At 45.8% G+C, this 19,106-nt stretch overlaps 1 protein-coding gene and 1 pseudogene across 3 annotated transcripts in view; both read right to left on the bottom strand.

Moving 5' to 3' along the window:
• Positions 1 to 19,106, bottom strand: part of LHFPL2 (LHFPL tetraspan subfamily member 2) — a 166,071-nt gene that overhangs the window by 134,168 nt on the left and 12,797 nt on the right. For 2 of the 3 annotated variants that reach the window (XM_086698165.1, XM_086698175.1), the window contains exon 2: positions 15,760 to 15,837. The exons of the other annotated variant lie outside the window; for it this stretch is intronic. The gene's annotated coding sequence lies outside the window, so the exon portion shown is untranslated. The remainder of the gene's footprint in view (positions 1 to 15,759; positions 15,838 to 19,106) is intronic. 3 annotated transcript variants of the gene reach the window in all.
• On the bottom strand, positions 17,571 to 17,670 carry LOC112861807 (U6 spliceosomal RNA; annotated as a pseudogene).

Genomic DNA, 19,106 nt, shown 5'->3' with positions numbered 1-19,106 from the left:
TCAGCCTAATTTAAAAGAACTCAGACTGTCCCAGAATAAAGATTGAATTTGGATTCAAAACCTGATTGCTACAATTAGTAAGAATCTATATCCTAGGGCTCCTGGGCAGTTCAGTCAGTTGAGAGTGCGACTCTTGATTTCGGTTCAGGTCGTGATCTCATGGTCATGAGACAGAGCCGGGTATCTAGCTCTGCATGTGGAGCCTGCTTGGGATTTTCTCTCCCCCTCTGCACTTCACCCCTGCTCTCGCTCTCGCTCTTTCTTGCTCACTCTCTCTCTCTCTCTCTCTGAAATAAAAAAAGTTACGAGGCACCTGGGTGGCTCAGTCAGTTAAGTGTCCGACTTCAGCTCAGGTCATGATCTCACGGCTTGTGACTTTAAGCCCTGCATCAGGCTCTGTGCTGGCAGCTTGGAGCCTGGAGCCTGCTTCGGATTCTGTGTCTCCCTCGCTCTCTGCCCCTCCCCCACTTACACTCTGTCTCTCTCTCTCTCTCTCAAAAATAAATAAAGATTAAAAAAAAATTTTTTTTTAATGAAGTTAAAAAAAGAAAAGAACCTATATTCTGACAAGGGGACCACTCATTTGGCTTCAAAAATATAGACTGCTAAGGTCAAGGTGATAGATACACAACAAACACAACACCCATACTCCTTCCTCAGGCTGCCCTCCCTTCTCTACCAATGTGGTGTCACTCTGGAGAGACCAGCCAAAGGCAGCTCCCCTAGCTGACTAGAGAGAGGTTTATGTTTGCAAAGCTGGGGCTTGGATGTAGGATTTGAAGTGCCCTATGGTGCTCGTGCTCCTCAGACCCGTAGCACCTACAAAAGAGTTACAGTGCCCCACCACCTACTCACCCCTCCTCTTCTTGCCCTCCCTCTTCATTCTGCCCTCTACTCCTCTCTTCCCCTTTCTTCAATCCCTGGGCAGATCCAACCCTCTCTCCCCAGGCTTCCTTTGTAACAATGGATTGCTTCTGAGGACACTTTACACAGAAACCACAGAGCCAGAAAAGGGTTTTGCCAAGAATTCCAAAGCAGTCACATCCAGATTTCAGAAAACCATGCCAGGAGATGTTCAGCTCCCCTAATCCCTTGGTCTGTGTGCTGACATGTCCCAGAGAGAAAAGGAAAGGCTGCTACAAGGGATGCAGGATGAGGGTGACAGAAACAGCTCACCCTCAGGAAGTCCCGTTTACCCTCACAGTCCTTCACAGCCTTTGCGGAAGATAACCACAGCTCTCCTTGCAGGATCACAGCCAATAATGCCTCATATTAATTAGCCTGACCCTCCTCACTGATGTTAGCATTAACAGTGACATCCCTGGAGGTCCACACCCCCACAACCTGGACTTGTTTGCACTCTGGCACCAATCTGCAAAAAGGCAGCTTCTTCTGCCCGCCTGCCCTAACTCAGGAGAAGCCATCCCTGATGCTGACTTCCTTGAAGCACACCCTGGCTTCTGGGAGAGCTCCTGATGCAGGCCTCAAAATCTGAAGTGTCACGAGTCTCCTCTAATGTTGGTCACTGTGTTATTTCCAGGCTTTCCTAGAAGTGTAACTTCACATTTACAAGGACACTATTAGTTCTCTCATAGGATGCATTCAAATGATTGTGTATCTCTCCTCCCTAACCAGCTAAACATAAGGGATATTCTGTTATATACCCAAGGTGTGATTTTTACAACCTATACTTTAATGCTGTTCATCTCTAGGAAAAGATACCTTTTAGAGTGCCTCCAACCCCAGGACAGGATTTAGGACACACTGATCTAATCTTCTAAGAACCGCAAAGCTCTGCCAAAAGTGTACACTTCAGGGAGGGCCCCAAGAGTCATTGGGTCTTGGCACATCAGAGCAATAATCCGGAATAAGGCACCAAATGAAGGCAAGGACTATGACCCTAATATCCAGGTTAAACCAGAGCAACTTCACGTCTAGTTAATAGTTACTATTAAGCAATACTTATTAAAATTAAAACATCTGTTAACAATTTAGTAGACTATGCCAGAGAGGTATTAAAGTCAGTCAGCAGAATGAGGCAAAAACATGGTCATAATTCCCCTGAAAAAGTTCTTCAAGAAGACCAATAAACCATATCTCAAGAAGCTCCTAGAACAAGTTTTCAGTAGAGCACTAGGTGAAATGGTTGATGTGATTTTTTTTTTCTTTTCTTTTTATTTATGTTTAGTTATTTTTGAGAGAGAGTGCAAGCAGGGGAGGGGCAGAGAGAGAAGGGGACAGAAGATCCAAATCGGGCTCCACACAGACAGCAACGAGGCCAATGCAGGGCTCAAACTCACGAACCACAATATCATGACCAGAGCCGAAGTAGGACATTCACTCAACCGACTGAGCCACCCAGGAGCACCTGATCTGTTTTTATAGGAGTCTTTTAAAACAACAACTTTTTAGGGGTCACCTGGGTGGCTCAGTCAGTTGAGCGTTGGACTTCGGTTCTGGTCATGATCTCATGGTTCGTGAGTTCGAGCCCCGCATCGGGCCCACTGCTGTCAGCGTGGAGCCTGATTTGGATCCTCCGGCCCCCCTCTCTCTCTGCCCCTCCCCTGCTTATGCTGTCTCTCAAAAGTAAATAAACATTAAATGAATAAGTGAATGAATAATTAATTAATTAATTAATTTTTGAAAACAGTTTTTTATAGTGTCTCACATTTCACGGGTTAGGAATTTGGGCAAAAGGAACAGTTGGATGATGCTTCTGTTCCACGGGGCAAGTCAGAGGTGGCATGCAGTGGCCAGATGGGCCAGTCTACAGGATCGAGGTGGCTTTGTTCACATTTCAGTGGGAATGGATGGGAGGCTGGGTTCAGCCGAGATGGTCCACCGCCATCACCTGCCACAATGGCCACAGAGCAGACTTCTTAAATGGCAGCTCATGGCTTGAAAAGCAGTCTTCCCACAAACAAGGCAGGAACTGCATGGCCTTCCACGACCTAGGGTCGGAAGTCACACGATGACAATTTTTGTCATACCCTCCTGGTCAAGTGGTGACAAACCCACCCAGATTCGAGGAGGTACAACTTGTTTTAAAATCCAGAACTTTCCCAGCCATATTGTATAACGTATATTTCAAAGACTTTGAAGTAAAGGTAACTTGCACCGAGCCTTGAACATATACATTCAGAATTGCTTGTTTCAAGGGCTGAGCCTGACAAAAAAGAAACAGAGTGACAGCTTTTAAAAAAAAAAAAACTGGTCAAAAACAGCAGGGAAATTGGCCGATTAGAAATTGGCCATGAGCCCTACTGTTACCAAGAAATTCTGAGCTGACAAGGCAAAGAGTTGTGTAACGGAACCGATCACTCTTCTTTGTACAGCTTTGGCCTTTAGAAATTTCCAGGAGATATTTCACTGGGGTTGCCTTCCCTTGAGGAGTAAGTAAATCCCTAATGCTTTCCACTCATCATCTCTTAGTCATCCCTTGCAGTTTACCCTCACTATTTTATTTTCTCTTACTCACTCATAGTCAATAAGGCAAGATGATGTGTGAGAGGACTTTGAGCCAAGATCACCTGGGTGAACAACCAAATGAAAACACCTCCTAGCACACTCAGTCCAAGGCAGTGGTTCTAGCCAAGATGGTTTGGCCCTCCCTGCCCCCATCCCAGCACAACTGGCAATGTCTAGGGGTGGGAGTTCTGACATCTAGTCACCAGAGGCCAGGGACCCTTCCTCAACATCCTACAATGCACAGCCCGGCCCCGCAACAAAGAACTATTCCACACAAAACGTCAAGAGTGCCAACCCTGCTACCGTCAGTAGCTGTGCAACCCTGCTCGAAGGCACACACTCTGAGCAGACTGTTAAGCAGACGTTAGAGTCACCATCATCTCTCCGTTTCTGAACCACGCACATACAATAATCGACTTTCTCACAAGCGCTAGGAGTTATCTCAATTTTAAAAAGAAGTCTCCCAAGCCTGAAAATCCTAATTCTCAGGAAACCATTCTTTAATTTTTAAAAGTTACTTTTAATTTAGACGATCTAGTCATTCGGAAACACCAAAGACAGACCAGAAAACAAACGTCAAAGGATTCAGTACTCAGTAACTTGCTCGGTTCTTTTGTTTCTTGAGATAATGAGCTGAAATGTTTGTGCAAGGGCAGAAGCAGACCCAGTCACAAATTAGCAGCCACTCTTTCAGTACCAGCACCTGTGCAGTACAGGAGGGTCCTGTACATCTGTCATCTCCCAGCAGCGACGCAGACATGGCCTAAGCTGGCCAAACACACCCTCACCCTCAGCCACCCGCCCCTCCGACAACGCAGATACCTGCCTGCATGTCCCGTGGAGTCACCATCCTCCCTGCAGTCATGCTCCCTCGCATGCCTTGCTCTGTTTGTGGCTCTCATACTCTGGTTTATACTTACAAATCAAAAGCTGTCAACCTACCAGACGGAAACCACCATTTATAAACTCTTATGGTCACCTTTAGGGAACTCCTGATGGTCATTTTTATTGGGTTTCGTCCACCACAAATGTGTAAAGCTACTTCCTATTTCAAACGTTAATTGCTATTTTCCTCTCCAAACAAGGTCTCAATGACACCGATACATGGCACATAAAACCACAAGTCCCTCAGTGAAATAAATTACACTGTTGGGTTAGTGCAAACTGCGGCACCGGACTATTAGCAGGCCAGGCCCGTTAACAGCGTGCGACGTGTTGCCACTCTCCCAGGACAAACATAAACACTTTCTGAAGAATTTTTGGCTTTGCATCCTTCTTTCCAACTAACATTTTACTCCAGGAGGCCGAATCGTAGCTGCCCCACAGAGCAGATCGTCACTGAGCAAGGGCCCTCACCCAGTAGGTATTCCTCCCAACAAACACAGACTCTCAAACAAAGCTGCCACAGGGCTCATTTAATTTCAAAATGACTATTAATTTTACCTCATGTCAAATACACACTCTAGAACTCCTTTGATCCTAAAGGCAAAGGACGCCCTGGGAAAAGCCCGTTTATGAAAGGTATCGGCCACGGACAAAGGGTAAACACAGGCCCTGAGCTGTCGGAAACTTGGTCCACAGCAGGCTTTGATATGGAAACAGCAGCACTCCCCACCCCCACCCCCCATTACACTCACTACAGGCCTCAAAATAACATCAGCTACAAAAATGCTTTGAGCACCTCAGCTGAGGGGGGCAACAATTCAAGAAGAAATTTCAGAAATCACTGGATTACTCAGGTCAACTTGCTCCCATTGTAGTAGGAGTGATGATTACCACTTACTGTGCTCTAGGTATGCCTTACAAAAGTGATCTCAGTTAATTCTCCTAACAAGTATCCCCATTTTACAGAGAAGGAAGCTAAGCCTTGAAAGAGAAGTGACTTGCCTAAGGTCTTAGAGCCTGGGTACCCAGAGCAGAGACTGAACCCAAGCTTCCTTGATACTAGGCGGGGTCTTCCCTACCACAGAACCCATCCAAATACCAGAAACACTCAGTCCAGCCCTAGCCCCAGCGGCAAAATGGGGCTGGAAAGGGCTGTCTCCCAAGCATTCTCTTTCCCAAGAGCCTGATAATAATGTTTATCATTACTCTAATATTTATTAATTGGTAAAACACTTAATCAGACTGCACAATCACCAAACAAAATCCAATCCTGTATATTTAATCATTACCATTTTTAGGCTACAGAAAATGCATGGTCTTTAGGTTCAGGGTGAGCTGGGCTGCTTGTGAGGTACAACTGGGCTCCAGTAAGGACCACAAAACAAGGACCAAGGTATCTTTGGGACCTGGCCAGACTGGAGGAAAAACTTGGTCCTCTCATGAAGACCCTAGAGTTCAGGCATTACAGAGGCTGATTAAACTGGGGTGGAGATCAGGGATTTAATCCCGGTTCTCAGGAAAGAGCACAGCAGGGGAAGTGATCAGCTAGAGAAAACACAGAAGGAATAAATGCAAGAGAAGACAGATGGAGCACATTAAAGATTTCTCCAAATTTTACAACTCTCTGAATTGTAAAAACAAGAGCAAGATACTTGCAAAATAACCACAAACTTTGATTCTTACACTCCTATTCTCCATAAAACTATACTTACATGATTTATACCTTTTTTGGGGGGGAGCAATTAATGAGTGTATATATACTATTTCACTGCACAATAAAAAATCATGAATACGAACCAATCTTCTAACTTATTAACATTACATTTTTACAGTAAGTTGGAATCCTACGAATACACAATTCTATCACATCTGAGCATTTAATTTTAAAAATATGAACAGTATTATATAAAGTTCCATTAACTTTTCTTCTGCCACTGTGGTTACAGACCCCCATAGATGGCTAGAAAAAGAAAAAGAAAAAAAAAAAAAGATAAGGAGAGGGGCACCTGGGTGGCCAGTCGGGTAACCATCCAGCTTTGGCTCAGGTCATGATCTCAAGGTCTGAGTTGGAGCCCCACATCAGGCTCTGCACTGAGAGCAAGCACAGGGCCCACTTCGGATCCTTTGTCTCCTCTCTCCCTCCCGTGCTGGTTTTCTCTCTCTCTCAAAATAAATTAAAAACTTGAAAGAAAGAAAGAAAGAAAGAAAGAAAGAAAGAAAGAAAGAAAGAAAGAAAGAAAGAAAGAAAGAAAGAAAGAAAGAAAGAAAGAAAGAAAAGATAAGGAGAACTACACAAATGAAACTATGCTACATGCAGTAAAATAAGTAAAGAGGTAAAAAGTGTGCCTTCATGAAGAAGCAATGCTAAAACACTTTTCCACTAAAAGGTCTGCTTCCTAAATTACCCTTCACAAATGCTCAAGGCTCACACCCCACCTTTGTTTATACTTGTAATAATCCTGAAGAGAGGGGCGCCTGGGTGGTTCAGTTAAGCACCTGACTCTTGATTTCCTCCACTCAGGTCATGATCTCACAGATCTGATAATGCAGAGCCTGCTTGAGATTCTCTCTTTCTTTCTCTCTCTGCCCCTCCCTCCCTCTCTCCCTCTTTCTCTCCCTCTCAAAAATAAATAAATAAACATTAAAAAAAAAAAAAAAAGAATCCTAAAGAGAATAATCAGGTTTTCCCCACATGTAAATGATTTCAAGAAACTAGATATTCCCCAAAAGCTGTTTTTGTCAACACATATGCAGTCTTAAAAATTGAATTTGTTTCTAATTTGCATGGTTTTGCACACAGAATATTTTCAGTTCAAGTAAAACATTCACTGTTCATTTCCAAAGCATCATGCTAGCTCTGCACAATAGGACCAGCTCACAAATAACTACATCAGTGCCAAAGAATAGCCCCCATGGGAAATTCAAACACCAGACTATGAGGGCACTACCAGAGAATCACTTCTCAGGGCCTGGTTTTTATACACACACACACAAAAGTAATGATTAATGCCACTGGACAAGATTAAGCTTGCTCTTTTTATTGAAGCTCTAATAGTCCAGCCAATGGTAATCATTCTTCTTCCCGCTACAGAGACCTGGTCAGACCCACCTCTGGCCTGCAGAATGCCTGCCCACTTTGGATCAATAAGCCCTGTGATCCTTAATACGGAACAGAAGCTGCTAACCCAGCTGATTCTTTCTGTACTCATCAATCAGGGTCAGACTACAGCTTGTCTTATGACCCACCGGGAGATGGGATGTCTGCTGCATAGTCCCTGGAAAGAAGCAGGAGACATCATATGAAGTCAATGAAGCAGCAGAAGTCAGGTGAACTAGAGAAAGGACCAATAGGGAGGAAGAATTTCCAGAAGAAACAGGGTTCTCTCCCAGAGGTGGCACAGAAAATTCCACATGAAAGTGGTCAGTTGCCAGGGGTTCCAGAGGAAGCACACTCAACTCTGGACGTTAAGGTCGTGTGGTAGAGCCCAAAGGTCAATTTAAAGAGATACATACACGTCCATCCAGGCTGGGAAGATAGGGGGATGGGTAGATAGACCAGGTTCATTGGGTAGATGAAACTCACCAAGTAGCAAACAATAACATGTCCTTACTCAATATTTGTGAATTTAAACAAAAATCTTGACCTTATAATCTCTTTGGCAACTTTTAGAAAACAAAAAAAAAATTTTTTTTTAATTAAGTAAACTCTACTCCCAACGTAGGGCTCGAACTCACAATCCTGAGATCAAGCGTGCTCTACTGACTGAGCCAGCCAGGTGCCCCCTCTCTGGCCACTCTTAATCTTGAAATAACCTCCTTTAATGATTCTAAATGTTAGAACTCCACATAATGGTAAATCTTATTTCGTGGGTTAACTGGGAAGTTAAACAAGGGAGAGAAATTAACAGCAACGCCTTGCCTCATGGGCCTGACAGCAATGGCATGGCTTACCTGGTGGGTTTCTAAGTACTAAGTACACTGCAGTGACCTCATTTACTTGCTTGAGCCCAGTGACAGAAGCCACTGCTGCAATTTTCAAAATGAGCTTGGGTGGTGACAGAGACCCCGATTTGCTGGCTAATGGGGCCTGGCAGTAGAGAGAACAGAGTCCTCCTCCCATCCCTGAAACGCTCAAGCACATCCTGACCTCCAGTCACACCACAGCGTCTCGTACACATGCACCTCCACAAATAGACTCAAAGTTCCATGAGCCCCAGGTAGTACGTCCCTCTGAAAGTGAAGGCACTGGGCCACAGAAGGAGGGGTGGCTCCCAGCTGCGGGTACTATGCGTGGGTGGAAGAACAAGTTCAGACCTGTCTGTTCCATGGCTGTGTCGATCCCCCTGGGGAACCTGCGAGGGGGAACATCACCTCTCCACAGCCCAGGCCCTACCCAGCTCCACCAGGCACCGGTCACACACACAACAACGTGGCAGTCCTGCCTCCCCCCCACCCCTAAGCCTGAGAAGGCCTCTCTCCCCCTCAACTTCACCACCAACCTTAAGGAATCAGTTTAATCTCACCACGTCTCAATTTTTTCATCGACATGTAATCACAATCAACTACATAAAAGTTACTTGGCACCACTTCTTACACTTTTTTCAGCCTATAAAAATACCTCAAAGATACACCTCAAACACCTCCACTGGACTAGGAGTCAGAAGTCCTATCTTCATTTATATCAGTCATTCACCCGACAAGGGCATATTAAACACCTACGACCTGCAAGGAACAAGAGTTATGAAGGTGAACAAGCATGACAGTCTGGAGTCCCTGCCCTCATGGGGTTTTGGTCAAGTTATCTGGTGCCTCTAATTGAAATCAAAGCCTTGGATAAGCTCTTTTAAGTCCCTTCCAGCTCTTCTATCCCCTCCCTCTCTGCTTTAGCGCCAAGAGGAGAATGAAGCATTCTGGAATGTTCTGCTTTCCTGAACAGATGCTATTTTTATTCCACGTACATATAGCTCAGGCTGCAGACGTGTGACTTATCTCCATTCTGCCAAGTAAAAACGACTCGTTTTCATCCCAGAGTTTCATTAGACTACGTGGAGCCCTACTCTAGAAGGCCCAGTGGCATGCACACCTCAGGCTCCTTGGCACAGGGACCCTCACTGCCCCATTTCTTCCACATGGAGGAAATCTGGTTCCTTCAGATCAAAACGACATAAAAACAGGAGCTGGGCTGCCAAGGCTTCCTCACATGTTGCCTGGATTTGTTTATTTCTTCTTCATCAACTCACATCATTTCTGACACTGCACTTCAACTTCCTGGACACAGCCACGGAGAAAAGCTTTTAAGAGGCACTGAAGTGCAGCCAACTTCTGATTAGCCGCAGTCATGAAGGAAAGGAACAGCACCCGGCCAAGGCAGGAGGACTCTTGCCTCTAAGGACCACAGGGCAAAGATTCTTGAATAGAATATGGAGAAACATTAGTGAAACAAGTGAAATGCCCCCTACCCACCAGAAACATTCCCCTCAGCTAACATTTCAGGAAAACACTTGGCTGGAGTTTTACTTTCTGGAAGTTCCCAAGAGCCCCACATCTACCAGAAAGGGAGGGGTGTACACTTTCCATTATCAACAGACAGGGGGAAACATCAGCTCCTGAATCAATGGGGGAATCGATTTTGGTAAGAACTACACAAAAGGAATCTAGGATTAAAGGCACTTAACAGTGGTTAAGGTTAATAGAAGTGCTCTTTTGCTCAGAGCTAAGTTCACAAATATTAAGCAGAAATGTATGCAGTACAGGGAGGGAGAAACTAGAGAGAAGAAAATAAGACCACGAATGAAGATAGACGTGGGAAAAGCTGGGCCTCAGAAATAAACTATCAAGAGGCAAGACTTGATGTCACTGTCCCTCCTGATCATATGCAGAGGCTTTCCAGAAGTTACTCAATGCTTTGTGACTGCTTCAGATAGACAAATAGCCCTTCCCACCCTCCCTTCTTCAATCTCCCCCAATTCCCACCTCGTCTTGTCCAGCCCACCCTGGTCACTTTTCTCCCCTTCAGAAAAAAACCAGGCTGCCTTGAGGGATGGTGCCAGCTGGTGGCTGGTGTGGAGAACTATCTATTAACCACTACTTTTCTCTCCCTTCTCTTGGAAGAATCTGGATCATTCTCCTCCTCCTCTTTCCTCTGTGCCTTCAATAATAATCACAGAGAACTTAATTTGAAAGTTGAAAGTCCCCGGAGAGAGAATCCCGGCTCCCCTACTTCCCTCCTGGGGAACCTAGAACAAGTCCCAGAACCTCTGCCTTACTCCCTTCTCTGCAAACATGGATGGGAATAGCCACCTACCGAGTGAGGCTTTCGGAAGCAGCGGACGGGAACATACACTAGGAACAGAACGGGACGAAGCAAACAGAAGGCACAGCTTCCACTTTTACGCCAACTCTCCTCCATAAGATTGAACACTTTGAACACTGCTCAGCTCAAAGGAATGTCATGACCATCATGCTCCAAATAAATCACATCAACAGGTGACAGGCAAGCCTTCCTCAGAAGTAAAAGATATGATGCCAATTCTAACAGACCTCTCGTCTGGTGGATTTCTTTATTTTCAGTGTGGATGACACACTGGCAGAGTGGTATGTTGGGACACGCATCAGCTGTCCTGAGTCACTAACTCTCATCACTCAGAGCAGGAGAAACTATGTTCCTGATCACGGTGCCCGGAATGGTGTCTGTGCCTCCCCAGGCCGTCCCCCGGTGCCAAGGAAATCCAGCTGTCAGGCCCCTGAAGGGGAAAGGTCAGCACCCACGAGGCTCTGCTCATCCCCAAATGCCATCTCACCGTGATAAAGGTCTCAAAGGGGCTAATGAAATTATCTCCTCTGCCTTTTATTCCTCAGTAACAACCACAAAATTAGATGAAATGACCCCCTGCTCCTCTAATTTAAGGCCTATTTTATTACCTTCAACCCCAATTCTCTTTTAAATGGATGTAAGTCCCTGAAGACCCACAAGCCAATGAGATTAGTAACTGACAGCCCCTTCCTCCAGGCCTGTTCTCCAGAGGGCGCTTCTCCTTCCCCCAGGGTGGGGTCACAATCAGTTCAATCTTCATGCTTCAGAGACATCCCCTTTGAACAGGATCAACTGTTTCTCCAGCCCTCAAAGGAGCAGCGGGCCCCTTCTCACTCGGAGCATTAACGTCAGCTCAGCCAGTAAGGCGAAGGCAAAAAGGAGGAGGTCAGCACAGTTAATTGTCCACCAGGCTCAGATGCAGGCCCCCTCAAACCAGCACCTTGGGAGGGCTGATCACCCCCATAAAATGTGAAGTGCACTTTGAACCCAGGAACAAGGAGAATGAGAACTATTTGCCCCAGCCTGCTGGGCTTCAATGGGAGCTTCAGCTGTTTGTTTTCTTTTTCAGCTCGTAACCATCAAGGGTAGGAGGATACTCTGCAGTCACCCCAGGCAGGGAGGCAAGCACCATGGCCTGCCCATCAGGAAAGAAAAGAGAAGAAAGATAAGCATCAGTGGAGGTGGTCTAAAGGGAGCCAAACAGGGCGGCCACCAGCTTTGAAGAAGGAACCTGAGAGAACAGGATTCCGGAAGCCTCAGAAACCGCTTAATGTAAGAAATGCTTCATAGAGAAAAGGAATCATTTAAAATGCAGAATATTTATTCTTCGTCATTAAAAGAGATGAAAGGGGAAATCTTTTCACTCTCTTTTGCCTCTTTGGAAAAGTTACTTTTATTAACTAGTTATCTGAAGGCCTCCTTCCAACTCAGGTCCATAATTGTAAAAAGATGCTAAGAAACAGGAAATAGCCATTTCTTAACTGAAAGGGGACATGAGAGTGACCAAAACAATAGTCCTTTCATAAAGCAAGGTCCAAGATATTCCATTTACAAGCAAGTTTTCCTGGAAACAAGTACTTATAAGTTATCTTTGAAATCAACAACAAGCTTCTACACTGGATAAGACAGACCAGCCCACATATCACAGCTCAGAAGTGACCTGATCAAAGTAAAAAGTGGCTCCTAAGTGATGCACTGATTGTGCCCTGGAAATGGAAAAAAGCAAACTCTTCCCATAAATGTCAATGCCTGGGTGCAGCTTTACCATGAACCTCAAAAGCCTATTTTGGAGACTTGGCTGCTTCTTTCAGAAGAAGAAACGATAAAGGCTTCACCTGAGAAAACCAAAGACACCCGGTGGGGTTGGGAGGGGGATGTGCCATTTACTTTTTGCATGTGTCTATAACCAGCTACAGACTGGGTTCCCAGACACTTCGGCAATAAAGGAAATGGTCAGTCAGAGACCAGCAAGCTAATGACACTGGAGTCTGAGACCAGCAGAACAGTCGCTATGCCCGCTAGTTGCCTTCGCTCTGATGGCTCCCAAATGTCTACTGTGGACACTAGGGGCCCAGGCTGGACAGTGTCTTTGGATCAAGGCCAGCGCTCCAAAACAGCCATCTTAACCACACACACACACACACACCCTGATACACAAATTCTACAGGTGGGGTGCTAGCAGGCTCATCTTTAGAAACAGTAACCATTCCATGAAAGAACACCACAGCGTAAGTCCAAAACACAAAGTTTGGAAGCTCTAGGAAAATCCAAGAACTGTAGCACTTCTTGGGCTAGTCCAAATGATGTGGGGTAGTCAAGATTCAACCAGAGAAGGCAGTGAAGTTTGCCTGAATGCACACCTATGTGTGAGAACCCCATATGGAGGAGGACAGCTGAATAACTTGACCTACCACATTTTTTTCTAACCAGATTAGAATTGTATTGTAAAACAAGAGTCACTCCGAGAATCACATCTCCCAGAAGCTCAATGCGTTACCAGTTCTTACCAATCTGTAAGCACTCCTCATGCATTTGGCAGCATAAAAACTAGACACACAACAACCACCTTGCATTCGGGTTCTGCAGGAATGGTGCAAAACAGTCAACAGTCAAATTTCAAAACCTACTATAAAGCTAAAACTCCTCATATTTTAACACGTGGGCTTTTAAACTGCAATTAATTTCCTTAATTTATTTTTCAAATATGGCAGACAAACTGGCTTACATGGAGACTGGAAATTCCTGAGCAAAGCTGAAGTCCTCACTCTACCCAAGCCCTAGGAAATTTTAAGAACACGAGTAGGGTTAACTGAGAGTCACATTTCTTGTACTGCTTTGTCTTTCACTAAATTCTCCCATATGGCTGTACAACTGGGGCTCGGCACCAGGTAAAAGAAACCACAGTTATGTGATTGCTTTTACGTGGATTTATTGGCCAGTACCTCTACTAGGAATGCAGAAACCAGAAGACAACTTCTTTCTCTTTGCTTTAGTGCCGCACACACCCAACCAAAGCAGCTAGAAAGGTTGAACAATGAGCAGTGTTAATGTAGAACAGGATAGGAAGGCAAGAGTAAAGACTCAATACCATATTCTCCTAGATGAAGACCCAGGCCCCATTCTGGCTTCAATATTCAGTGAGCCACCACCCTGGGGGTTGCTAATCCCAACCCACAGGATGAAGCCAATCAGTGCACCTCTCAAAGAACCCAATGACCTGAGAAGTCTGGGGAGGATTGAGGTGCACTGATTTAAAAGCTTTTCATTAAAGGGGCGCCTGGATGGATCAGTTGGCCGACCATCTGACTCTTGATTTCGGCTCAGGTCACGATCCCAAGGTTATGAGATCAAGCCCCACACTGGCCTCCACACTGAGCATGGAGCCTGCTTTGGATTTTCTTTTTCTTTCTTCCTTCCTTCCTTCCTTCCTTCCTTCCTTCCTTCCTTCCTTCCTTCCTTCCTTCCTTCCTTCCTTTCTCTCCCTTCCCCTTCCCTCCCTCCCCCTCCCTGTTCTCCTTCTGCCCCTCTCCTCTACCCCCTCTCTTTCTAAAATTAAAAAAAAAAATTTTTAAGCTTTTTGTAAAATTATTTAAACCTGAACTGTGTTTTAAAACAAATGGTCAGGGGCGCCTGGGTGGCGCAGTCGGTTAAGCGTCCGACTTCAGCCAGGTCACGATCTCGCGGTCCGTGAGTTCGAGCCCCGCATCAGGCTCTGGGCTGATGGCTCAGAGCCTGGAGCCTGTTTCCGATTCTGTGTCTCCCTCTCTCTCTGCCCCTCCCCCGTTCATGCTCTGTCTCTCTCTGTCCCAAAAATAAATAAAACAAATGGTCAAACCACTCAGAAATATTTTCATTGCCTCCAGGTTATATATTGGGAAAGTCTGTTGACTGCTCCCTTGCTGCCTATACATTTAGACACATGTCCAGCCCTAGAGCTGACCAGGGCTCCCAGGGTCCCGGTGACAATGGTCTCTCCAAGAGCAAACTCAGAGCTGCAGGTTGTCATTTAGCACATTAGTGCTTCATGACCTACATCACTTATTACTCCATAGAAAGACAATGACACGAAAACTCCTGACTTTTTATCCCTTTCATTAGGGGGAAGAGTCTAAACTCCTACTAATTTAATATATTAGGGTAAATTCTCAATTATGCATGTTTATATGAGCAAACAGGCACAGAATTAATCCAAAAGAGCAATTTACATATCATTTCATTGGCTTAGAAATACATCATGATTTTTTTTTTTGTGGCTGTGCCTTAGCTGAGCTTACTAGGGGTTGTTGTTTTTTTGTTTGTTTTTTGTTTTGTTTTGTCAGACATATTTATTCATTTACTGAAAGTCTGTTTCATGCCAGAAAATATGCTAGATGGGAGACTACAGCCAAGGAACTCACAGACTAGAAGAAAAAAATGCACACAAACACTTAAGTAAAGCTCATATAGCAAGCAAGTGTGCTGTCTGAGCAGAAAAGCAGTGACTGGTTGTGCTGTAAAGGTGAGGAAAAGGCTATGCTCCAAGAAGCCTCTTCCTGATGCAGTTTGATAAATAACAAAAGAAATTCGGACTGGGTCTTAAATGAAGAAAAAGAATTTAAAAAATATTGTTTAATGTTTATTTTTGAGACAGAGTGTATGTGAGCAGGGGAGGGGCAGAGAGAGAGACACAGAATCTGAAGCAGGCTCCAGGCTCCGAGCTGTCAGCACAGAGCCTGACGCGGGCCTCAAACTCACAGACCGCGAGATCATTACCTGAGCCGAAGTTGGGCGCTCAACCGACTGAGCCACCTAGGCACCCCTAGAAAAAGAATTAAGCACCAGCTTACATGGATGGGAGAAGGGAGCCCTGCACACAGAAAAGAATGTTGGGTGGTGAAAAGGCCAGCAACACCCAGGAGAAAGCCAGCCAAGTAAACACCTTCACCCCATAAACTCTCAACAGGGGTGGGGACCACCTCACACCTTTCCTCATTTAAGGATTTTCTTGTTATTGAATGAGAACTCTGGGAGATACCAGGGTGCATCATCATGACTAGAGTTTTCCTACAACCCACCTAAGCATGAGGAGCAGGTCCCAAGAACTAACCCCTTACCTGTATGATGAGTGCGCTTTAACGAGATGCAAAAACCACAAGCCAGCTGTGAATTCAAGAGTCTGCTTCCCAGTTTACCTAAAAAACAACAGGAAAGGACCATTTTTGTTAATTTGGAATAGCCAGTCTTTTAATGCTCCCAGGAAAGGTCTGCAGACCATGCCTGGGGCTCTTGGTCTCAAAGCAGGAAGCCTGGCTAGGGGGTCAGGTTGAAGAGACCTGAATGAGAATCCCAGGGTTGTAACTCAGTGACAGGGTAACTGAACTGTAAGCCAGGTACTTAACCTACCTTTGCCTCAGTTTCCTCCCCTGCAGTATCTACCTCACAGAACCACCATGACAAGCCTGGGATCACATGAATGATCATGTGATGGGCTTGCAGCCCCTCCACAGAGACAGAGAAATAAACAGGCAGTAATCAGGACCTTGATGCAGCCGATATAAGCCAAAGTGAGAAAACTGCGAGGTGATGTGAAACCTTTACAGAAGCCCTAACTGGTTCCAGAGGGGTCAACGGAAGCTCACCAGAGCAAGTGATAGCTAAGCTGAGGTCTGACAAGCAGGAGATGTCAGACTAAGAGGACAAGCAAACAGCATACCAGGGAAAGCCACCAGCAAAATGGGATGCCCTGAAATGGGATGTGAGTTCATAAAAGAGTGAATTTAGTGGGGCGCCTGGGTGGCTCAGTCGGTTAAGTGCCCGACTCTTCATTTCAGCTTAGGTGATGATCTCTCGGTTCGTGAGCTTGAGGCCCACACTGGGCTCTGGGCTGACAGTGCGGAGCCTGCTTGGGATCTCTCTCTCCCTCTCTCTCAAAATAAATAAATAAACTTACAAAAAAAAAAAAAAGAAAAGAAAGAGGTTAGTGACCACTGGAGTATTTCAGAGGCCAAGACGGAGGCTGGCAAGAGACAAAGCTATAAAGGTAGAGAATCACAAAAGGCTTTGCAGCCATTTTAGGACTTTGGACTTTATCTTAAGACCAACGGCAAGCCCATGAAGGATCTTATATAGGAAAGCAACGTGGTCCAGGAAGTTTTCTGCAACACCTGAGACAAGAAGGTCTTAGATGGAGGCAATGAGAGCCCTAATCAGCAACTCCAAATGCCACATCCCTGGTCTGTGTGGAAAGAGCCAATAGAGAAGGCTCTAGGGCCAGGGCCCCTGTGGCACTCCAATGAACCACTGCTTCTGAAATACTGGCTCTTCCAGCACCGGGCAATTCCCCACAGGTAGACACGCCATCAGGAGTGGAGTCTGCTTGTCCCAACACACCCTCCAGAAGGTCAAGGAGTGCCTAGTGTCACAGTGGTTCTCAAAGCGTGGTCCCCAGACCAGCAGTATCAGCATCAACTGTGAATGTGCTAGAAATGCAAATTCTCAGCCCACTGCAGACCTAGCAACTCAGAATCTTTGAGGATGGGAGTAATGTGTTATTAAAAGCCCTCCAAGTGATCTGGATGCTCCCTTAAGGCAGTGGCACCAAACGCGGGCAGTGCCAGGACAGGGGCTGGGGAGGGTACAGAGCACAGAGCTGGCCTGGCCTATGACCCACAATGTCCATTTTTGTTTACAAGAAAACACACAACTCCGTTGAGGCTTGGAATCCCCCCTAGCCCTGCAGACTGATGGGTAGAGAGCCCAGAACCCACCGCTGGGGTGGGGATATGGTGCTGCAGGAGGATTTTGTTTCCTGAAGACGTGCCCCATCCCCTTCTACAGCCTCCATTTGCTTCAGGGCAGGAAAATGAACTCCAGCTTCAGGCAAGTGGACACATACTTCTCTTTTTTATTCATTCATTCATCTTTTTAAAATATGGATTGCTTCACAGATGTGTGTGTCGTCCTTGCACAGGGGCCGTGCTAATCTCTGTATCGTCCCAATGTTACTTTAAGTGCCCAGGAGCCATAACGTAATTCAGGATGAGAATAGCTCAGCTCAGCTGCCTCTCTAAGTATCTATTGTCTCCATAGAAGAAAGAAAAAATTATCCCTCCCACCCCCCAACAAAAAGGATATTTCTGTAAAGAGCAGACAAATCCTCACATTCTTATGTTTCTATAGTTCTTGCTTTGCTTAACAAAAGGGGGGGAAATGGGGTCCAAAACATAAAAACAGGGGCACCTGGAAGGCCCAGCCAGTTAAGTGTCCAACTTTAGCTCAGGTCATGATACCACAAGTTTGTGGGTTCGGGCCCTGAGTTGGGCTCTGTGCTGATACCTCAGAGCTTGCAGCCTGCTTCAGATTCCGTGTCTCCCTCCCCCGCTCACACTCTGTCTCTGTCTCTCTCTCTCAAAAATAAATAGACTTAAAAAAATTTTTTTTTTTTAATAAAAACAGTATTCAGATCGGGGCACCTGGGTGGCTCAGTCGGTTGAGCATCCAACTTCAGCTCAGGTCATGATCTTACATCTCTTGAGTTCGAGCCCCACATCAGTCCCTGCGCTAACAGCCTAGAGCCTGCTTCGGATTCTGTGTCTCCCTCTCTCTGCCCCTTCCCTGCTCACGCTCTGTTGCTCTGTCTCTCTCTCTAAAATAAATAAACATTAAAAAAAATTAAAGGGGCGCCTGGGTGGATCAGCCAGTTGGGCATCTGACTTCAGCTCAGGCCATCATCTCATGGTTCAGGAGCTCGAGCCCCGCATTGGGTTCTGGGCTGATAGCTCAGAGCCGGGAGCCTATTTCAGATTCTGTGTATCCCTCTCTCTCTGCCCCTCCCCCACTCATGCTCGCGCACACTCGCTCTCTCTCTCTCAAAAAAAATAAACATTAAAAAAAATTTGTTTAATGAAAAAAAAAAAAACAGTGTTCAGATCAACACAGATCATAGCCATATACTGCATACCCCAACCACACTCAGCTTCCAGAGTCTGCCCCTCTTGCCAACATCACAAAGAGGGTGGCTGGGCTGCAAGATCCCATAACAATCAAGCAAATACTTGTGGTCCAGGGGAACAAGCAATGCTGCAGAGATCCCTAGCACCTTCCCTATACTACAGCCTCCACCTGCAAACCCCGGCTCTCCAGCCTCCCCACTCACTCTGTGCATGTGGAACCCACAACTGTAAAGGCTTCATACATGTCCTGCATGGTCTATGTCTCCTGCACTGCACACATAGCTACCCACATTAAGGTAACGGCTCTTGGGGCACCTGGGCGGCTCAGTCAGTTGAGTGTCCAACTTCAGCTCAGGTCATGATCTCACTGTTCGCGGGTTCGAGCCCCGCATCGGTCTCTGCACTGACGGTGTGGAGCCTACTTGGGATTCTCTCTGTCTTTCCCTCTCTCTCTGCCCCTGCCCCCTCTGTTGCTGGCGTGCTCTCTCTCTCTCTCTCTCTCTCTCTCT

This window comes from Puma concolor, chromosome A1, assembly GCF_028749965.1.
Source record: "Puma concolor isolate L17-30 chromosome A1, mPumCon1.1.hap2, whole genome shotgun sequence".
NCBI lineage: Eukaryota > Metazoa > Chordata > Mammalia > Carnivora > Felidae > Puma > Puma concolor.
The sequence above is the reverse complement of the archived record's forward strand: the minus strand, read 5'-3'. Positions and strand labels throughout refer to the sequence as shown.